The sequence below is a fragment of the Aquila chrysaetos genome, chromosome 18, assembly GCF_900496995.4.
Source record: "Aquila chrysaetos chrysaetos chromosome 18, bAquChr1.4, whole genome shotgun sequence".
Taxonomy (NCBI): Eukaryota; Metazoa; Chordata; class Aves; order Accipitriformes; family Accipitridae; genus Aquila; species Aquila chrysaetos.
This window is the reverse complement of record NC_044021.1, coordinates 7,590,036-7,612,700: the sequence shown is the minus strand read 5'-3', so window position 1 is coordinate 7,612,700 and position 22,665 is coordinate 7,590,036. Positions and strand designations below refer to the sequence as shown.

Here is a 22,665-nt window from a genome sequence, read left to right as displayed (position 1 = left end):
GTAGTTAAGTGACATGGCATAATATTAACTCATAAGACTGTGGGAGTGTCTATTCGATAAGCTAGGGAATGTAGCTGTAAAAACTTGACAGGGAAAGACAAAGAACCTGATGGGAATGTATCTTTTAAAAAAAAAAAAAAGTATTTTTTTTCTGTACACTTCTACTAAAGGAAGCTTGTGGCATGTAATGGTGGGATTCTGCTCACCTAATATCAACTGTCTAAAATTTTGGCATCTGATCTTAGCAAATTGTCTATGATCTTTTCATAATCGAAGTGGGAAGAGCTAGATGCCAGCCAAGAATGATAAATTTCATTTTGAGAAAGATGTCTGTGTTCAGGTGGAAGAAAACTTACTGACATTCTTCTCTAATAATGGACTATGAGTAGCCTAAATGACTGCATTAAATTAGATGATTAATTATGATGGTGCTAACTCAATGAAATCACTCATGACAGCCTTGTGCAGTTTTAATGATATTGCAAGGCATACAGGAATGTTGCGGCATTCTTTACAGTGGGACTCTTAGTTGTGAAAATTAATACATTTGCACCAAAGCACAACTTCTGAAAACTTCCAAATACTTTGGTTTTGGTTATGATGTTGTACACCACCTTTTCTTCTTATGAATAGTTCCATCTATGCGTACATGCGTATATCACATGTTTTAGCAATGAGTTATTAGGAAGTTTCTCATTTTAATTACATGTGTATACATATATAACCAGCGCCTTTTTCGCTTGTTCAAGAGTTAGGATTGATGAATAATTTGAGTAAACTATGGTTATGAACATGATTAGAACATTAGAAGTCAGTCTTGGAAATGTTAAAATGCAATTTAATGAGTTCATTGAATTTTTTTTGGCTCTTATCTGCACAAATAAGGATGGTCTCTTGAAGAAATGTATGCAAGTTCTGGCCCGCAATCTATTGGCCTACGAATTTCGTGTAAATAATCTCACTTAACTCCCTGGAACGACTTTCTTTGAGACCGCAGTGAAACAAGTCGAAGCACTCAAACTTACTCTTTGCTGGGTGTGATACTGTAAAGAATGTATTTGGGCAGCTAGCTCGAAGTTAGCTCTCTGTGCCCTGCTATGCTGTTCCCGGTATTTGAGCTAATTAGGACTAACTCAGGTATATCTGTGTGAGTTGCAGCCATTCCCAGTCTGCTTGCTGTTGAGGATAAAATCACTTGTAAGTTCTGGAACATGAATATTTGTGTCTGATGTTTTACAAAATGTGATACTCTTGAGCTCTGTGGGGTGGGACCTGCATGAAAAGATTGCTAGTGTATATAATACCAAGTGAAAGTGAAGTGACTGGAAATACACCTATTAGTATTGAGAACGTGGCATAGAAACAGAGAGCGTTGTGCTACATATTAAAGGGTACAGGTGTCATCCCTGGTGCTGTAGCTTTCCTGTATGCTTCAAAAAACAGTTTGGAAAAAGATGCACGCAAAAAGAAAGATAATTTACCATCTGAGCAAGTTAGATATAAAGGATGAAAAGTTGAGGTAAAACAATGGGAAAGCCCCAAACACTTGAAAAGCAGCACAACTACTTGGAAAGACCACTTTCATTAAGTATTTTACTTATTGGGAAACTGACTGAAACACTGTAAAAACCTGTTGGAAGAACAACAACATATACTTAATTTTATAGATTTTCAGTTGCGGCCAACATTGCCTATGAATCTGTTGTGTTAGATCCATAGTTATACTCAGATACAGGACTGTGTTCTGACTCAGCCTAGCCATTATTTCATTATTCTTTGATTCCCTGTTTTGAAGATTCAGGTTTTTGAAGAAGTGATGTGTGTGGATTTATTGTTGATCTCACGCATATATTTTCCCAAATTAGAAAATAAATGATCCAAAGTACAGATGCTTTCTTCTGTTTTGGTTTCATGTGTTGGTTTTGAGTTCTAGACTTTGCACATCTTTTATTAATACAGAACTTTTTCTCTGAAAAAGTAGCACTTTCAGAATTAATGCTCAATGATACAGCACAGTAAATTAATCCATTATTACAACACACTTCTTATGCAGGTGCTTACTTAGAGGTTGTTCCAAGATATGTATTTTACCACTGTTTACAGGGCAGTAGAGTTCTTTTCTGTGAGTGTAAGTCTGTATTTAATTATTTTCTAAAGCAAATTAAAGCAATTTCATCCTGGTATCACATTCATGGAGATCAGGATTATTTATTATTAATACAGTGTTTTCTTCAACAAATTAATATTTTATTATTAATATCATCATAAATAAATAATTTGTATCTGTTATATCATTCATGACATAGGACAAATATGCTTTTGGTTGATTGCAAATGTGCTGCTGCGCAAATGTCAGTGTGATAGAGAGAGTTTACTTTATGCCATTTTCTATAGTTTTAATTAAGCAATAAAAGAAGATATCCAAAATAATTACATACTGTTTCCTAGTTGAAGAATACAAAGCTAAAACCTATGCAAACATCACGAGTGCTAGAAAAAGAAAACTGACACTTTCCTGCTTAGCCTAGAATAACCTTAAGTACTTCAAAATATTAGCATTAGCAACATTCAGATTGTATTAGCAAATTTTAATTAAAGATGATCTGATATGTAAAGCTAGTATACTTGTAGGTCCCAACATCTAAGAACCAGTATATGTCTTACCCTGAATGCTACTCATTTGACTTACAGCATTGAACTGCATAGCACTGCCTAGTTTTTGACACGGATTTAGGTAAAATAAATAAATAATAATCATTGTTTAAAAGAACTTGGTTCCTAAAACAGTAATTAAGTTTCTATAACTAGCACTTCTGAGCTCCCTCGTTGCTCAGCAGCCTCCAAATATAATTCTGGAAACATGTAAATAAAATCCATATCTTCCTTTTAGAGTTGAAATACGTTGAAGAAAGGGAACACAAGATGAAGCCGCAGCAGCTTGCGCGTAATGTGGCAGCTATAACCCTCACCTGGGAAGAAACTCGGGGCTTCTGGTCCGTATCGTTGCTATTTTTATGTCTGTTGCATAAACAAGGTTCTTCTCCTCCAAGCTGAGCCGCATCACAGCGGAGCCAGGCTCTTTGTTTTCTTTGCCACTTTTCCTGTCTGCTAAAGTCCTCTCTGCGCAGTGCTCCGAATTTCAGTGAGTGCTCTGTCGCCTTACCCAGACCTCCAACAGGCTGGCCTAAGCAAAGCAAACCTAACTAAACTTCACAGACAAAATGCAGTGTTTCTGGCATGACATCCTCACGTCATTATCAAGCATCCTTCTCATCAGTCCTGTACCTGTGTATGTGTTCTGTTACGAAAGTTTTGCGATCATTACTTTTTTGTGATAACATAAAACCCGTTGTATCACAGGAGCTAGATAAAAATTTAATCACTGGATGAAATCACAAATTTAATAGTGTCATCCTGATTACAGCGTGCTGCAGAAGCTCTTCCCAGTCAATTTGTTTCTCACCGCTAGAAAATTTGAGATCGTAAGTGGCAAGTTGCTTGCTGTTGTCAGTGCTTGGATTGGTAAGCATGGGTAGTGGCTGCAAAGCTTACAAATGCTGAAGGCGTGATAAAGTTGTGTTAGTAACATCAAAATAGTGCCGATAAAGGCTTTATTCCACCTTGTCATTTACAGGAAAACTTTTCCTGAATATGTGTCTTAAATAAATTTTATAGGGAGAATTAATTTTAAGAGCATGTAGAACTCAGAAAGAGAGAAAACTATTATCTTACTTTCAAAATCTTACAGAAGCAAAGAAAGATATATTTTGTTTTGTTTTGTTTTTTTTTTTTTTAATAATAGTTTTCTCTGAGGTTCCTAGAGCTTGGGAAGCAGATAATTTTCCAAGATACAGAATAGGTGTATCTATTCTGTATGTAAATATATTTCATTCTAAGGGCATCTCCAGATAAGGGGGTAACTTGAGAGAGAAATGCACAGGGTGCAGGAGTGGGAGCTCCCCTTTTGGCACTGAACCTTGCAGCACGTATCTTACTGTAGTGGTTGAGATTAATAAGGGCTTTTTTGCATTCCTCCTGTCTCCTCTTCATTCTTATTGGGGCTTTCTGTACTCTTGGATATCAGTGTAGGGTGAGAGTTTTGAGTATGAGAGTATATAGATTGTTCACCACCTTGCTTCTGTCCTCACTGATCAGCACAATACAGTATCACATACAAAATGTCAACATGTGCATAAAGTGCAACTGGAACAAACATTTACCGTATCAATGGAGCAGAAAGCAAAACTTCTCAAAGAGGAGTAAAAGTGATCTCAAGTCCACCCAATTGTTTGTACATCTGGTAGATTTTGTACAGGTCTCAATGTTTTCTTAGTTTGTTCCCAGTCTGCGTGGAGCATAAAGTACTTTGAATATTTTTGTAATCATTTGGAGCTTTTTGATTTGGGTAGGTATGTGTAGTATACTTGTTAGGATTCTACCACAATCCCAAACCAATCCCCAAGTTCCTATCAGCTGCGACATAGAGAACAGTTTTTGCTCTTAGATCACTCAGTCATTCAATTCATGGATTTAGCTTGGATATCTTCCATCCCCAGTCGCTGTCCTAAATTCCGGGAAATGATATATCTCTTACAGCCTTAATGAAAAAGTCTTCCTGCCAGCAGTATCATAGAATGATATTAACCCATATTCTCCTATAGTCCTAATGTAGAAGTGTCTGTTTTCCTGCAATCATTTGGGAGATCTGGATTAAAAGCAAGTTTTTATTGTAAAACTAAAAAAAAAAAAAAAAAAAAAAAAAAAGTAAGTGGGTTACTTCGAGGATTAAACAGAGGTTGTTTGGAAAGCAGAAAGGCAAGGTTTAAGAGGCAAGTCTATTTTGTTACATGCAGTTTGAACTGTATTTGAGATCTAGATCTAGTCTTATAGACAGTATGCTATCAGCCTCCCTAGATGCAAAATCAACCAGGCATAAGAATTCTAACTGAATTTATGCCACTAGTATTGGGCAGTCTTTGCATTTAGTTGATCCAATTTTGACTACAGATAGCCCTACATCAAATGAGATGTCCAATAAATGAGAATTTTCTAGTTTCCAGACCTTAGTTTTGTGCTCATGATTACTTTGAATATTTTGCCAGTATCCGAGAACAGTCTGTGTTTTGTTTTTTAAAAAAAAATTGTGAAACTGCACAATATGTTTTATTTGTCAGTTCAATTTTTTCATTTGTGGGTCCTTTGGCATACTGAGTGACTGTATAATACATGGTAGGGCTAGCACTGCCTGCCCTCCGGTAGTATGTTAAATTCTTCACTGGGATCTTATGATTATTTGCTGAACCATCACCATAATTGTCCCATCTGCCTCCATTTCTTCCTAGTTATAAGCATCTTTCCCCTTAGTCCTCTTCCCTTTCTCTACTCTCCATGGCCTCAGGCAGGTCACTTGCCCTCTCTGCTAATGCTTCTCCATCTGTAAAATGGGAGTAATCTGAGTTGTGGGGAAGATTAATTAGTGAATTAATATTTGTGAAGCACTTGAAAGATGAGAAGCACTAGATAAAGGCTAAGTAGTGTAATTATTATTCTCAGAAGTGGCTGCGTGAATAGGGAAAAAAAAGATACAGGGTTTTTGCAAACTCTGATTAATAATCAGTATAGATGGTTCTGGAGATAGCTGAACACAAGCTAGTTGGCTATGCTTGCAAAGAGACAAATTAGCATGAATGAATATGTAGTGCTTATATTTCTTACCCACCATTTTTAACAGACAATGTTAATATTACACATTTTCACATCAGTCATGAGTCACAACTTGCAGCCATGAGAGAAAATGCAACTCTGAAGTTCAGAAGCGAGGCCTGCACCTTCTGGCTTCCAAATTCTACTCTCATTCCATACACCTGGGTGTCTTCTGAACATGCTACTTATTACAGATGCAAATGGAACTGAGAGAATAACTGAAAATAAATATTTTAAGGTAATATCCTACAGTCTCAACTTTGTATTGTGATTATAAGACCATCTTGTCCTGTCCTGTACCCCCCCCAAAAGGGAGGTAATTTCCTAGTGCTATAATTAAGCCATCTTTCATTCCTCCATATTCAGAAAAAGGGGAGAGGCTAATGGCCCAACATGAGTATGATCACATAATGATACTTCCTGTCCAGAAAAGATAGAATTATTAACCTGAACAATTTTTTAAAAAGTATTTCATGACTCATCTGTCTTCTGTGGCTAGAGAATTCTATTCAGTTTAACCACTGGAGGCCAACTTTTATTACTTAGCCAACTGTCTCAAACCATGTCATCTTCAAAAGAGATAAAGGGTGGCTGTGCTTAGTGGACACATGTTCTCTTCCAGCATGTTTCCCCAGCAAGACCGTATTAAAGAAACTCTATTCCAGCATGCTCTGTACTGGTTTTTGGCAGCAAGCTGCAGTGAAGCGCAGTTTAAGATGCTACTTCGTTATTCCCTCTGTGGGATATGATGCCCAAGTTTATGTTGCCGGACCATTGCCTCTGCTTCCCTGGCTGAAGGGGCTGCAGCTGAGACATGGCTTTTGCTTGGGCTGCCTGAGCTAAGGAGGCTGGTTTTTTGCTCCGTTCTCCTCCGGCCCCCTTCAGTTTCCTGCTGGCCAGAACTGAGTGTTGCATTCCGTATCACGGTCTAATTCTGTGTCTTCCGAGCTTTTAAAATGTTGGCATTAATAGATTCCATCGGAAATAACTACTACAGGATGGAACAATTAAGACGACAGTTTTGTATATTATCACCTTTTCATTCTTCTCTCTCTGCTGATCATTTAAGGGAAACCTTAGGAAACCTGATAATCGTAAAGGCCCACGAGACTGATGTTTCTGAAGTGCAGGATAGAATCAAAAACAGGCGGATGAGCAGTACCATGCAGCTCTGCAGAAGGAAGCAATAATTTTGTTCAGAATTTTGTTGTAGACTCTAGATAAGCAAACTAATGGGGTAGTAATATGTAGCGGGCTGTCTGTAATAGGAGGGCACTGGAGGGGTTAATGATGTGAGTGGTACAAACAAGAAGAAAAGTCTACAGGGTCAGGCCCTGCTAATCAGTGTCAGTGTCTGTGTACTAGATTGAAATCTTCATGTTCCTTGGTATCCAAAAATAAGATCTATATACTTTATGCAGTTCAGCTTCTTTACGTCATGAAAGCCACTTATTAGACGCTTGGCCGTGGTACAATGCTTTCGGGAGTAATGGTCTTGCCATTAGGCACATGGATGGAGCTAAATTACTTACATTCCTGAAAGGCTCCGAAAGTTCTGCTCTGCTCAGAAGGCTGGGATGAGGGACTGCCTTACCCTCCTGCCCACCGTCCGCTTGGTGTGGTGTAGCTCGAGTGTTCCCGCAGCAGAATCTAGCCCAAGTGCTAAACAGCATGGTCACCCGTGAAGGGAGAGCGCTGACCCGACCCCGAATGAGAGCTCGTCCTACTGGCCACTGTTCCACTCAGCCTATTCTTTCAGGGCTTGGCATCAAAATGGTGTTACAGGTACTCTCTAGAGTATAGTCCAGCCTTCTTGCCTGTTTGCTGTACAGAAAGAAGTCAGCCTTTACAGCCAAGGGGCTGGTGTCTGTTATCTGAGAGAAAACTTGCTTCAGACCATGAAGAACGAGAGAGAACTAGGAATTAAAACCTTTCCAGTCATGCTCCTTTACAGTATTTCCAGCTCCTCCTGAACAGTAGTTGACTGAATGTGATGCTAAAAGCAATTTTGTCAGCACTTAATTCCTTTTCCTAAATAAGAATTCTTTACGTGTATATGGAAAAAATGCAGCTGTTATTCTCCCTCTATTTTCTCCTCCTTTACCTATCCATTCTAACACTGCCAGAAAAGGCAGAAGGATACCTTTCCTTCTAAGACTGACAAAAAAGAGAGCAAGACAACAAGGACAGAGGAACATTAAGAGAGATGGGGAAAATAATCCTTGGAGAAGAAAGATAGGAAGTGCTTGCGGTACTGGAATTGTGTAGGAAGAAACACTGATAAGGAATGAGTAAGTGGAAAGAGAGCAGATTAAGGTAAGAAACAGGATGTTTCCTATGCCTAAAGAACAAGTACATTGAAATAACTTGAAGAGAAAAAGCAGATTTTTTTAAGAATTAAAAAAAAAAAAACAGATTAAAAGATGACTCTGAAACGGACAAACTGAAAAAGAGAAGAGTGGCATCATGTAAGGAAAAACAGTCAAGGGTAAAATTAAAAATCATCAACAAAACAGAACAAACAAAAAAATAAACAAAACCAAATTCCCCAAAGTTAGAAGACTAAAAACTAGTAGGAGACATGCAAGTTAGGATTGCTGGAAAGTTTGTTTTAATTAATGTTTATATTTGTTACTATGTTTTTCTGAGCTTTTCCAGAAACCAATAATGTCTGAACAATCTCAGGCAGAGATGTTGTCACTTCCTAAGATCTGATTTTCTCTAGGTATTATAAAAGCCCTGTGGTTCCCCTGAAAAATGGACAGATATGATGGTTTATGACACCGAAAATGTGGCCCTTAAAGTGTGTTAGATTTATAGTATTAGTCCGAGTAAGTAGCAGAGCAGGCTTCAGCTATAAAAATGCCAGGGAGAATCCCAAGACTAAATTGCAGTTCAGTTTTGTCCCCTTCAAGGGGACAAGCAACCCCTCCTTATTCAGAGAGATGGGAACATGGAGGCTAATGGATAGGTATAAGATATTTATGTGGTTACAAGCGGTATATTGCATCCCTGCACACTGCTTGCTGCACTATCCTCTCTCCCCTATCCCTGCATGCTAAAGCAAGTGGATGGCAAAAGGGAGTGAGCAGACAGAGATTTTACTGGGAAGTAAATTGCTGCTGAGACAGGTCATACCACAAATCATGCTGTTCCCTTCACCTGAACAAGAAGGATGTGAGGGAGGAATTGTACTTTACAAAGGATGTCCCTGAGTCATTCTATCTCCCACACTGCTCCTGTGGTGCAACTTGCAGGGCACTGTTGTTTTTGCTGTTGTGCCTGAAGGAGGTCTATAGCCCCCAGCAAAAAGGAGACCCAGACCAGAAATTACATGTCGCACTTTGCTACAAAACCATGCCCTTGGTTACAGCTGTGTAACTTGTTTTCACTTGAACTGTATAGGTGTATTGCTGACAGAAATTTTCAGCAGAGATAAACTAACTTCAGATATAAAATTCCCTCTGTCCTGTGGAGTGCGTTCTAGTAGTCCTGAGGTTCTCAATTCATACAGAAAGACATGCCAAAGAGGCTGAACAGAATCTGTCTTCCGTGTTTTAACAAAACTGCCTTTATAATACATATCTGTAAATAAATAGTATTGCAGGCACATATCGTATTCAAATAATTGTCCATTCTGTTTCTTTCTTTATAATTATGGGCAACCATAATTCGCTTGGTGCTTGAACAGGAACTATATTCCTCTGTGATACAAAGTATATTTTTCTCAGATGGTAGTAAAACTGAAGAGGCATAATCAAAACAGTGGTGGCCTGTTTCTATTTCACATCTTCTACCTGTATTTCCCTTTTCTCTTTGCCAGATCTGAATACAGCCCTAAACACATTGTCCTTCCATGTTTCCTTTCGCTCACCGGGCTTTGTATCTTCTCTACCCGTAAGTTCCCCACTCTTGGGAAGAACAATGTTCTTTAATACCTTCCAGAACTGAATCGTGGAGTATTTTGTCACCGCCAGCCTTCCCACTGTCATTATGCTTTTGGAACAGTTCCACTGTGGTAATTGGGTGATCCAAAACTTGCATTTGTTTTTTTACACATTTTTTTGACCTTTACTTAAATCCAGGGTTACCTGTGCCTCCTAAATATCTCCGACATTGTGGGGATGCCTCCAAGGAAATAGAGAACACCAACAATGAGATGTCTCAGCTTACCACCCTAGCTTAACAACAGTGTACAACGAAGCTCAAACTGTACACTGCATAACATAATCAGAAATGTCTTAAAGCAATATGCTATACTACTTTCCTTATCTTTGGAAGTTTGGCCTAAGTAAAAACAACAGTACTGGTTATTATTGCTGAACTGGGAGTGAGAACAGTGATCAGGTAAGAGCGAGAGCACCTTAGATTTGTCTGAGCCCCTAGAGCTACCAGAAGGAGAAGTCTGATGAAGCGAGCGGTTTTCCACTGAGTATGGCTAGGATTCAGCTGTTTCCTTCCATCCAGATCACATCTTTACCTTAACTTCAAGAACCTGTTGAGCAAGGCGCAGAACTAAAATGCTGAATGTTCAAGATTACACTTTTTGTTAGATGCAAACAAGTTTCCTGTGTTGTCTGTACTCACTGTGGCCAGAAAGTTTGGAAAAAGATGATCCATATAAAAAATAAAATATTGGACAATGTTGTGGGAAGGTTGATCTTTGAAATCGGGTGTAATATCAATTGATGACAAATTGTATTACTTTTACATGAGATCTCACTACTTTATAAATCTGCTGTACAATTCCACTTAAATCAATGCAGCTATGCTGGTGCAAGCCAGATGAGAATTTGGAGTTGATTCTGCTCAGCTTGTGCTTTTGAAATTAGTGAGGATGAGGGCAAAATTTCCGTGCTAAAATGCATGACAATTGTCAGGTACTACTAAGAGTTACCTAGTCTGGTTGTCCCTGGCTGCCGTGGGGAAAAATGGTTGCCAGAATGCGGAAAATCTGATGGTTGTGAAAGTTCACATGGTTCAAATGGTTTTATTTTTCTTCAAAGCATTTTTAATGCCTTAAGTGTTTTATTATTTATATGTTTTTCTCTGGAGAGATGAAGGATAAAGATGGTTTTACTCAGTCTCTTTTATAAAGTCTTTTATTCTGCGGGGTTTGCTGCTATCCTAGAGTACTCCCACACCTGATTTCTAGTTACTCTTTTTCCAGCCAAAATGAAGGAGGCAATATCTCTTTTTGTTAATTACTTCTTAAAAAAGAAGAAATTACTGAGCAAATTGACACTCTCAGTACATTGTGTATAGTATATCTTTTTCATTCCAGAGGATCTTTTTAACTGTAGCAAAAGAATAATTCTGTATGTTGAAGTTATGGGTATAGACATGGTTCACATCTAGTTCATTGAGTTCCTGAGCATCAGCAGAGCTGAGGCAACTGTCTGTATGTGTGATTTGGGCCAGAAGAAAAGTTGTGAGTATATTAGCATATAGGTGATTCCATCACTTTTCTTACTGTTCCTTTATGGCCTTTTATTCTGTATTGAATTTACATTGATGCACGGTGAAGTATTGTGCTGCAGTAGTTCATGTCTCTGAACTGGAGATCTTTACGTGAATATTAAGAAACTTACAGTAGTGTAGTTTTCTGTATTTATTTTGGCATTTGGTCTATTCAAATGACCTATTTGGGAAATACAGCTCTTTTAAAAAATGCTGTTCATCTGTTAAAATATACCCCGAACCAATTATTCTTTTAATGAAGCATAAGTATCTAATGACCTTTGACAGCAAAAATACCATGGTTTATGCAATGATACTGTAAAGGTCTTCTAAATTTTACTACCAGATGATATTAGTTGGTATAGGATTTTTTCCTATGATTAGTATCTCGTCTTGCCCGTGAGGTAGTATTTTTTTTACTTCTCATTGAGGAACAGTCCTGAAACAAAGACATTTTTCTTGTGTCTACATTTTAAATCCTGTTGTGATTTTAAGATTTCCTCACACATGTATATTTTAATTCTTTGCTACAGTCATGGCTTATGGCAGTGAATTGAAAAGGTTAATTATGGATTGCATAGAAAATTATATATTATACTGAGTCAAGAAGGGTGTTTAATTTTTTTTATCTATGTAAGTGATTATATTATCTCCTATTGAAGACATACTACTTTTCTGATCTCCTTGCTCTGAACAACTTCTGTGCATTTATTTAGATGACTGATAGGAACCGAATTCAAAATTTTAAGTTATATTTAGGGTTGGGTATAGGACCCAAGACAACTGACTTTGCTTCTGTTATTTAGACTGTAGCAAGATTTATGAGGGATTCACATGATTGTTTCCTTTTGTTAACACTGAATTTAAAATGCCAGTTTCTTACCGAATTGTCCAAGTCAACAGTAAGTCCCAGTTGTTTCTGCACAAACTTAAATCATGTTGTCACTTCAAATTTTGTCCCTTCATGCTTCAGTCCCTTTTCTGGACCCGCTGTTTTCAGACCTTTACTTGCAGTGAGAAACAATTAAAATAATTCAGTTATGTACTCTGAACTTCTGACGAATGTTGACTTTTAAAACTTAAAAAGACAATCAGAACATTGAGAAGGATTACAGGTTATATTATAAAAGTGGAAGTTTTAGTATAAAACTACTGAAAGAGATTTGAAAAGGGGGTAGTAACAGAAAAAGTATTCCTGACATAGAGATCTCGTAGGTTGTGGAACAGTAGTTTAAGAGAAATGTTGAAAATTCCAGGGCTGGTGAGAGCTAGGACTCAACTCAACAAAACAGCAAGAAACTTGAAATTGGAAGCTTTCAGGAATGGCAAAGAAATTGTCTTAATAAGGTCTTTTTCATATTTAATTTCTTTCATTGTATTTGAAATCATAAATAATATAGTGTGTGTCTGTGGATTGCCTGTTTCATGAGGGATGCTGTGTCAGAACAGATAAGATCATAAGTGTTGGGATGAGTTGCTGCCCATTCTGTGGTACAAATTTGTGGGTAAGGAAAGCAACCTCTTTTTCAGTGAGGGTTGTAGCAGCAAATCACCTTAGTCTTGACACATGAAACCCATTTAGTCAAGCTCAAGAGTGTGTTTATGTTTCATATGAATGGGTGTAAAAGCCTTCTTATTTGATTAATTTTCTTTTTTACCATTAGTCCCAGGTGAAATGGGAATCCCTAGGTGATATGCATTCTGTAAATCATATTAAAAGATAACCTAAGTTCTAAAAAAATTTGCTGCATGTATATGAAATATTGCGAAAGACAATCTTATTATCCCAGTTTTGCACATGGAGGAGCTTTTGATCAGTGGGAAGAGAGAGGCACTTCCAGAGGAGTATCGTGAAAATTATATAGCCACCACTGTTAGGGTAGAAAAGTTGGTCTCTTCCTACTGACTCTGTAGTGGGAACATGGGGCACTTATCTTAGATTTATTGCCTGTTGCTCAGGCATTACAGTTAGGGTGACTGCAGTTAGGGTGAGAAATCATTGTCTTCTGTGTCTTGCTAAATAAATCGGGGATTCAAAGTTTTCTGGTTACTTCTGAGTGATATGAGTCACATGATACTGTTTTCTCTGTAATAATAAGATTTCTGATGTGAATGCCTTCAGAAAGTAAATATGTAATCCATCCTCTGTCATTTGCTTAACAACTTAAAAATCGCTTTTTTTGGCTGCTTATCGTACTAAAATACAATTTACCTGCAAAATGGATAAGAACAGACCCAAAGTGAATAAATGTGAGTAAGAATTTCAGTATGTGTTTCTGATTATCTTTGTTTCAGCATTCATAGAGTAACTTATGATAACTACATATGAACTAGCATTGCTACTATAGGTTCCAAATCTTCTTCTTAAGTTGCTATCAAAATGAAATTTTATCCATTTTATATTAGCGCATCAGACCACCATTGCTAAATATGTTATTCTGTGAACTACTCTCTTAGTTACAAACTGGTATTTCCATGGATAAATCTGAACGGAAAATTGAGTCAACTGGCTAGTGCCATAACTGTTGTCCAAGAAGCAGGAAAATAGCAGATGAGGATAGTCATAAAAGTAGACATACTTTGGCTGAACTCATTTGATCACATAAGCCTGAATACTTGGTACACAAAAATCTGGTTTCCATAATACCCTGGAATGAAAAAAGAGTAACAAATACACCTCATTCTTCTTTAACTCTGCTTTTTTTTTTTTTTTCCCCCATCTAAATTTAAACTGTCATCTTTAATAGATTTATTTGTACCAGTATAAGTGAAAGGCAAATTAGGTCCTTTAAATGCATTCCTTGTTGGTTTTTTTTTTCCTCTACTGCAAGCGTAGAAGAGAACTTGTTGTGCTTTGCTACTGATTTTATCTCTATGTTGAAGAGTCCTTTCTGTACTAATTTGGCATTCTTTCTCTACATTTTATTTAAATTGCCACACATACTTGTTAAATAATTCTGGTCTGTTTGGATTTTGTTGTTCTTTTCTTTTTCTTTCCATGGTGATTGATTGCCATCTGGGGGCTAACATGAGCCCACCATGCTAATTTCACTTACTCTACCCATTAACTGCTAGTGTCTCCAGGGTCAGAGACAAATGTATGAATCCGCTTTATCTCTCAGCTTACAGAACATCTCATACAGCGAGCCTTGTATTACGAAACGGCTACATCAGCCTCTAATTACTCAGCTCTACCCTGCGTTGAATGCTGGTGCACCTTGAGAAACAGCATGCAAAAGCACATTTGTTTAAGTCCTCAGATGGTTAACATTGTGCATAACCTCCTCACAAATTACAGCCTCAGCTGCAGCACATCCATTAGTCTGGAAGAATGAAGATTCCCAAGCGGCCCTGGTGCCTTTCCCAATTCCCTTGCGACCCACCAATCCTCTCAGTGCTTTCTCCGCATGTAGGGAGTGTTCAGAGCTAATCAGGTCAATGATCATCTCACGGCTCAGGGGACATGACAGGAGCCTATCACAGCAGTTACACGATCTTCCAGACCTGAGCACGCTTGCTGAGAATCTCATGTTAAGAAACATTGCTTTGGTGCCTCTTCTCTCACTCCCGAGGAGCCTCTGAGGATTTCAGCTTATCTTTTCTCTCTCTCTCCTTTAGACAGTGAAGAGTTCAACATCAACGAAAAAAAGGCAGAGCAGTATGCAGCTACCCGGAGGGTGTTGATTGAAACTTAGATTACCCCCAAATCAGTGTTGATTTGATTGATGCTCCAGCTCTACCAGAGACAAGATTTCAATTAAGGTAAGTGCTGCTTTATCTGGCTGCCTGCATCATGCCGAATTTCTGCATTGAAAGTTCAAACTGAGTAAACTGAGCCTGCACTGCAGCAAGGGAGCCCGCGCCGTGCGGCCGGAGAGGGCTGGGGGCAGAGGCGAGTGTCCCAGCCTGGAACTCCCCTCTGGAGGCGTTCGGGTTTTAAGCAGCTTCTTATGAATGGCTGCAGTTATTTCCGAGTCGGCGGTTCTCTGAAGCTTGGAAAAAAGATGTTAGAAACGTGCAGGGGTGTGGGAAGGGAGGAGGAAAGGCAAGCACACTTTCCCCCTTTGTGCTTAGTACGTTTATTGGAGGAAGCACAGCAGCTGGAAGGCAAAAGTACGCGATGGTAAAACTTCATTCTGAATAAGGAGCGTCGTTCCTTTGCACGCAGGAACTCACAAAGCTTCAAAGTCCCGTGGCATTTAAATGAGACAGAAAGGGATTTCTGAAATGTGAGTCAAGAATATGCATGCAGCTTTCCAGGTTACCGTCAGACTGAGGGCTGTGACTGGCGTCTCTGATGTTACGCTCGGAGGCTGGTGGGGTTTGGATAGTTGCTTTTGCAGGATTAGCAGTTCTGGGGGGGTGAGTGGGGGTGCTGGTGCAATACGAGTAGCCAGAAAATTAAACGGCTAGTTCCTGGGGGGGGGGAAGTAGTGTTTGATTGAAGAGGGAGAGGATGTATTTCTTATGGGGTGATAGGAAGTGTGGCATATCAAAAGAAATAGACTGATGATTGAAGATCTTTATCTGGAAAAAAAAAAAAAAGAGAGAGTAGATGAGGGAGGCTGTCTTGAAAGATTATGTGATTAATAAGAAAAAGTCAGAGAAGCTTACACAGCCTGGAGTTAGTTAGGTGACCCGCTGTACCTATGGCATATCCACTCTAACATGCCTAAAGTGAACTGAACGTGATAGTCAAGTCCACGCTTAATAGTTATGCTGTCAGGGGACGTAATTAAGGAGCTAGTAAACAGCCCAAACTTTTTAATACTGTAAGGGACCAAATTAAGATCTGTTGTATTAAACATGTCTGTGTTCTTTCTGGTGCCCATAAAAATTAACACATTGTGTTTAAAAATCTGTCATAATAGGGAGAAAAGATCAATGGAAAGTTAACTGATTTCAAATCTTGCCATCTGAAACAGATGTATAACTCCTAGGCAGTTTATAAAAGTGTGAATTAATTGCACTGCTTTTTGCAGCCAATACTGTTTACTGTCATTAAATATCTGTATCGTTGGTTATCATCCAGTGTTGGTAATACAATTCATAGCACTATATCTTGCATTAAAAGCTCAGCTACTCAATTTGGAGATATATTTTTTCATCCAAAAATACCTCCCAAGCCCCTGCCCTGCTCCACTCCTCCCCTTCCCCCACACCCAAAAAACCCCCAGAACAATTCAGGGAAATGTTGGTTACCTGCAGGTTTGTTACTTATTCCATTAGCTTTTTCAGTGAGAAATACCAACTTCTCTTTTTCACAAAAACATAAGCATATGGGAAAATGACCTGAGGTTTTGGGGGAATGTACTAAGAATACTGACAGTTTTAACTGTCTATCAGTATGTTCTTCTTCTTGAAAATGATTTCTGAAAGTAATGCTTTTTATAATGGTGACTCAATATGTCCACTTTTTTCTTGGAAAGGAAGTTGGTTTTGGAAGTAGTTACAGGCACTGATCCTCATTTTGGTCTAGCGTATGCTCGCTTCTTTCTTCATGTTACATTTATGTGACATTTACTAAGTTTTGTGCTTCTTCCACCCAGAGATGCAAGTCTTGACCAGGCTAGAAATACTGGAATGCACAAATCAGCTTCCATTATACCTGTCTTCGCTTTTTTTTCTTTCATGAATAATCAATAGTTTCTTAGTATAATTAGTATTCATTAATATACATCAGGGTATTCATTAAAAAAAATCAAAAGACAATAACTTAATGTGCTGCATGGAAAAAATTCCAGTGGAAACAATTCCTATGCAGTCGCGGCCATCCAGGTTACATACAAATAACAGGAACTTCAGTTCCAGTCTTTCACAAGGACTGACTACAAACATTGTTTGACATGATGGCTTTGTTCCCCTTTTGTCTCACAAAGCTGTTGCTGTAAGTAAAAAATAAATAAATCACGTTTTCATGGCAGTCTGTCTGTGGGTTTCTAAACAAGTCTTACAAATGCACTTACATCTCTATTATTATTTTACAAGATGAGATGTTCTATCTGCTTCTAAGTGAAGAGCACTTACTTTCCAGCATGCTAGCCTCAGAGACTGTATGAGATGACAGTTCACCAACACAGGGAAATACTGGGTTTCCTCATGTTTTGATAAAAACAGACAATAATGCTATAATTATTTTCTGATCGTTTCCATTGGTGGGTTGTGGGCTTCTTCATATGCAGTGACGGTCCAGAAGTGACCTCAGCAATATGGGAAATATCATTCCTCATTAAACAAGTAATTTGGGGCAACTGACTCACTGAAGCTTTTCAGACTCATTAAACATAGGAACACAGGATACACGGGAAGGCAGTGGAAGACATGTCAGTATAGCCTAGTTCCCTCTCTCAGACTTTTTTTTTTTACTCTAAGGCCCTATCAAATAGTATTAAATATATAGCTGTATGCAGAGTTCAGCTTTATTTCAGATATTTCAAGTTCTTTGAATAAGGGCAGTGTTAAATTTTTTTGCCTCAAGCTAAGTCTCCTTATTACTGACAGAAGAGTATGATTGCTATCTGCCCCAACTCCATTGAAAATTAGCGTTTGATGCTAATGCTTTAATGTTTTAGGAGCTTTTTAAGGAAATTTATTAAATTGAGATTTGGAAAGGGGTAAGGCAAAGTGAGCTCTCTGAAAGCTGACATAAAACCAACCGTAGAGCAGCAAAGAACAGTCCTGCTAAAACAGTGATAGTGATATATGAAAAAGAAAACAACTGTTAACGACTGTAGTTAATAATCCAGATAATGTAAGGTGAAAAGATATATTATGTCATTTCAAGAGGATAGGGTGAGAGTGAGATAGAATAAGCTCCAGGGGTTAATGAGTTTCCCCAGTTTCCTTTCTCAAAGATATATGGGAATTTGCTTTAGCAGAAAGGGAGGCTTTTCAAGCCCTGTGTTATTAACATGCGTTGGAGAACTAACATCAGCTTTCCTAGCAAGACCGTTGTGTCCCGCCAGACTCTTGTTATCCCTCCTCTTTCTGTTATTTTCATAGTCTGCTTCCTGGGCACTTACTCTTGCACCTCTGGGTAGCACCTTCCTCTTCGTCTAGCTTCTTTTTCTTCCTAATCATTTGTTTCTTTTCATTCTGTTCCTCTTAGCATTCTCCCTCTTTCTTTCATTTCCTTTTCTTCATCTACCATGATTTAATGCTTCATCACCATTCTCTTCCCTCCTTTGATGCTGTGAGGACATTGCTTTTCTCACTTGGTCCAGCTGTGTAAATTTTTCTGTTTAATTGAAACAGCAAACCCCTCTGAAAACACTCCAGTACTCACGTGAATGGGATATATGTGCCCCAACACTCTACCATCTCTTTACCCCCTTTTTCTGTATTTTTAATTATTTTTGATTGTACACTCTTTTGTGCCAGGGGCTGTATCTCAGTGTACAGTAAGTAGCTAGCACAGTGAGAGCTGGTTCTGTTTCCAGCTTTGGAGTCTACATGTGTGTCTACACTGCAGGAGTCCCATGCTCTTAACTGGTTCATGGAAACAAAGCTCTGCGAGGTCTAACTCAGATACTTCAGGATGTCATTGTTGTTCCTAAGCATACCTTACAGTTAAGAAGAAACATATATTGCCATATATATCTGTTTGCAAATGCATAAGTTTTCAGCATGTTTTCAGAGGTTGTTATTTTCAAGCCACTGTAAAAGTTGCACCTTCTGAATGACTTCTCAGACTCATAATTAGTTGATTTAGAGGCAAATGTAGTGTTTGCTAATACTTTTCCCTGGCTTCTCTTTTTATTGCTCTTTGTCATAGATGCACCATATTAAAGAGTGAGTTTCAAACCTTATCTTCCTTTGTATTAATAGAAACTTTCACTGAGGTCCACTTGTTTTGCAGAGATTTAACTCATTGAAGGCATTGGGTTTGGCATATGTCACTGGATGAATATTTGTTGAGGCAATAATTTTGTAGCAAAGCTTTGAAGCTGCAGTGGTGTTTTGAGAGGGAGAAAGCTTCAGTCTGCTTTCTTGCTGAACCTTCGAGCCTGGTAGTTTGAGGAGGGGAAAAAAAAAAATCTTTCGTGTAGATAATTTCTGTATCAAAGTAAAATACAAACCTACATTGCCATATTTATTACCGGACTTGGTATTTAGCAGAAATCAAAGACACATGTTTTACAACGCTAATATTGCAGTGGATCATTTAAGGAGGCTTCTTTTTCTCCCAGTGAAATGGGAGCTAAGATACTGCATCATGAGACTTGGTCAGATTACTTTAGGAGCAGCTGTGGTTCAGTTTCTGTCAAATGTATCACTTCAGTTTTGAGGGTGAAGAGAGTCTTCCTGTAAAGATCAGACTCGTTGATGTACATCGTTGATGTACGCTGTACAGACAGTTCTGGGGCTGGAGGGGCATCTTTCTGCTGCAGATGTCTCAGCTGTCAATATTTTTTAAGGGAACGACTGCATTGGTTGACATATGTATAGTGTAAGCTATGCTTCCTGTCCTGTGTCCCAGGAGAGTGTGATTTGGGATCTGTGGGTGCTGAAGTCCATCTCTGTGCTGTTGTGCTGAATGGCCCAGACCTGTAATCACAGCTCAGACTGGAAACCTTTATGGAGATATTCATAAGAAACATATAGGTCTGAGATTCAAAATAAGAAAGCACCTAACTCACAATAAAGTGCTGTCTCCCACTTAAGTTTAAAAGTTGTATATTTAGGTACCAGAATTATGTTGTCCTTCAGCTTTCAGAGGACAGTATATTCAGAACAGTCTCCAAAGCAGATGATAATACTCAGTTAAATGACTTGGATGAGTAGGTTTTGTTCCCAAATTTAGATCAGATTTATTATTCTTTTCATGCACGCATTTACTCACTGACCGCATTAATACTATGTCCAGGACACTAAATATACTTACAAAATACAGTTGTGGCTGACTTGGTTAGAAAAATGTTTGAAATTCTTTTTTTTTCTAGTGAAGGTAAATAAGGATGCAAACCCACTTCTTTTCCAGAAAAGAGACGAGACTTTTGACCTTCCTGGATCAACAATATGCTCCAGCACTGATCCCAAAATCCAGCTTTTTGACCTAGGTCGTTTAGAGTCTATAAGCATTAGGTAGGTTCTTGGCTGCTGTTTTCTGAAGGCTGCCAGCAAGTACTAAATGTAATTGTAAATGCAGACACACATTTGCTAAACACTTGTCTGTGGCCATTTATTCATTTCACAAAGATTTTGGTTTGTTTATGCAGTTCAACCACTACCCACAGGGTTAGGTTTGAACTGCTGACCTGGGTTCTGTATTCCCTCACCACTCCCTTATGTTCTTCAGTCCCCTTGGACCCCTTAGATATATATAGTAGAGTGTTTCTGTATATGGAGTTGAGATGGCAGTTTAAGCAACTCTCTTAAAAGCCTATATGAAGATCACATAGTACATTTATTAAGAATAACCTTCTTGGCATTCTGTCCTCAGGCATACTGACTCTGAGTGTGCATGTTACACGCTTTCATGTATCTGGTTTATATTTAGTTCAATATATAATCTAAAAGGGAAAAAAAAAAAAGCTCCATCCCATGGTTAATTTTTCCTATTTAAGAAAATACTGCAAATAAAAACAATATTGTTAAATCGAACAAATATACCAGATAGTACAATTTAATGACAGTTTTCTAAGAATATTTGTAGCATGAAGAAAAGCTAAAAACGACTATTTCTTGACTAGATTTCCATTGTCTTGGACAATCTGAACAGACTTTTACTCAATACTTTTGCTAGAGATTTGATTAAGCCATTCTATCAAATCTGAGTTCACTCAAATTTAGTTGCCACAAGCTTTCTGTAAAAACTCTTCAACTTCAAGTAATATTTCAATCATTAAACTAGAGTATTAATTATACAACAAAATGAAAAGCCATTTCGTTTCCACTTAGGAGACTTGTATCTTTGGTTTGTTAACTGTCTTTTCATTTCTCTCTAAAATATTAATAGTAATCTTGGTACTTGTTTACCATAATTTTAAATATTTAACTATATGTCTTGAAAATGGTAAATGGAATATAAATTCGTTGCATTCCCTGTCACAAGTAACACTTCTTATTCCTTTTCTGGGTAAACAGTAATAATTTAGGGCATAACTAAACAAATCTAGTGCAGATCTACCTCACTGTAACTCATGTAACAGATGTTACAGAAGTCCTGATATACATTGGCAGAAGAAAAAGAAAAAAAAAAAGCCCTGTGCCTTTCAATACAGATCCCCTTTTTTCTGTCATGGTGTGATGAGCAATCCTCTCAGGATACAGCTGTGTTTCATATTCTCACCTTTAAATATTTTTTTTGTTTTAATCTGACCTCCTAGACAGTGGGACTCAGGTTTTCTATAAACCAGATCTTTTGGTAATTTGGCCCTGCTACCTCTGAACTGCTACTTGAAGGAGCACATATGTCAAATAAATAAAGAGATAAAATGTGATATACCTGGTTTCTGCCTGAAAGAGTGCATATGTCAGAATAAATACAGCAATTAAGAGGTGATGTTGAGAAGGTAAGTGCTGGTAAGGAAAACACTCAAATGAACTTGCTAATTAAAATGCTTTTTGAAGAGTATCACTTCTCTCTGATGGTTTTGTGATTCAATGTAAAGACTTCTATCCCAATTTTTGGTCCTCACTGCATATAAATAGTTTGAAATTTTCAGGCACCATCACTTTCTTCTGCATTTGTCCTCGTGTCTCCTCATCTCCTCCTCCTCCCCCCCTTTTATTATTGTTTGGAATGGAAATGTCCTTTGTCTGGTGTACAGAACACGTAAGCAACTAAATTCAGGTCCATCAGTGGAGTTCAATCCCACTCTGAATTACCCATCAGATGTAGCACACAGCAATTACCTGTCACTCTTTCTCACTCTGAGAGCCAAAATGTGTCAGTCAAGGACATATTTGAATTCCAGCATCCAAGAATGTGAGTAATCCTAGGCTGGGTGTAGAAGAGATACTATGTATGGCAGAACAGAGCAGAGACTTCAGGGCAAGCATCTGGATGTTTTTAATAGGTAAAGTTAAAACAACCACCCAACACAGGAAATATTAGAAACTTTTTTTTTTTTCCTGTAGAAGTATTTTTCTCTAAGTTTGTTATTTAAACTGGGTGGGTTGGTTTGTTTATTTGGTTAGATTTTTTTTTGACTCTGCCTGGAACTCCCTGGAGCATTATCTTCCAACAAACAATGGGCATTTTTTGCAAATGTTTTCTAAAGGTCACTCTTTATTAATCAACTCACTTTTTCTGTAATAACTGTATGACATTTTTTTGCCCTATTTGTGATCAATGAGCATGAATATTTTAAATAGAAAACTCACATGCTTAACTATCTTTCTAAATGTTGCTGTTACAGTTTTGTAGAGGGGTTGGAAGGGGGATGCTGAACATCCAGAATTACCATTCATTTCTCATTGTCTGGTGGCTATACAGCCCTTTCTGTGATACACGCCTAGAGATGCTAGTTCAGGTAAAAATGGCAAGATGCTATGTTT

The 22,665-nt window shown here is 38.0% G+C and overlaps 1 protein-coding gene across 7 annotated transcripts in view; it reads left to right on the top strand.

Annotated features, from left to right (window-relative positions):
• CDH12 (cadherin 12) overlaps positions 1 to 22,665 on the top strand; it is a 391,065-nt gene that overhangs the window by 143,333 nt on the left and 225,067 nt on the right. For 2 of the 7 annotated variants that reach the window (XM_030042002.1, XM_030042001.1), the window contains exon 2: positions 14,782 to 14,925. The gene's annotated coding sequence lies outside the window, so the exon portion shown is untranslated. Of the gene's footprint in view, positions 1 to 14,372; positions 14,930 to 22,665 lie in introns of those variants that run through there. The other 5 variants (XR_003927396.1, XM_030042007.1, XM_030042003.1 and 2 more) reach the window with 4 other exon arrangements.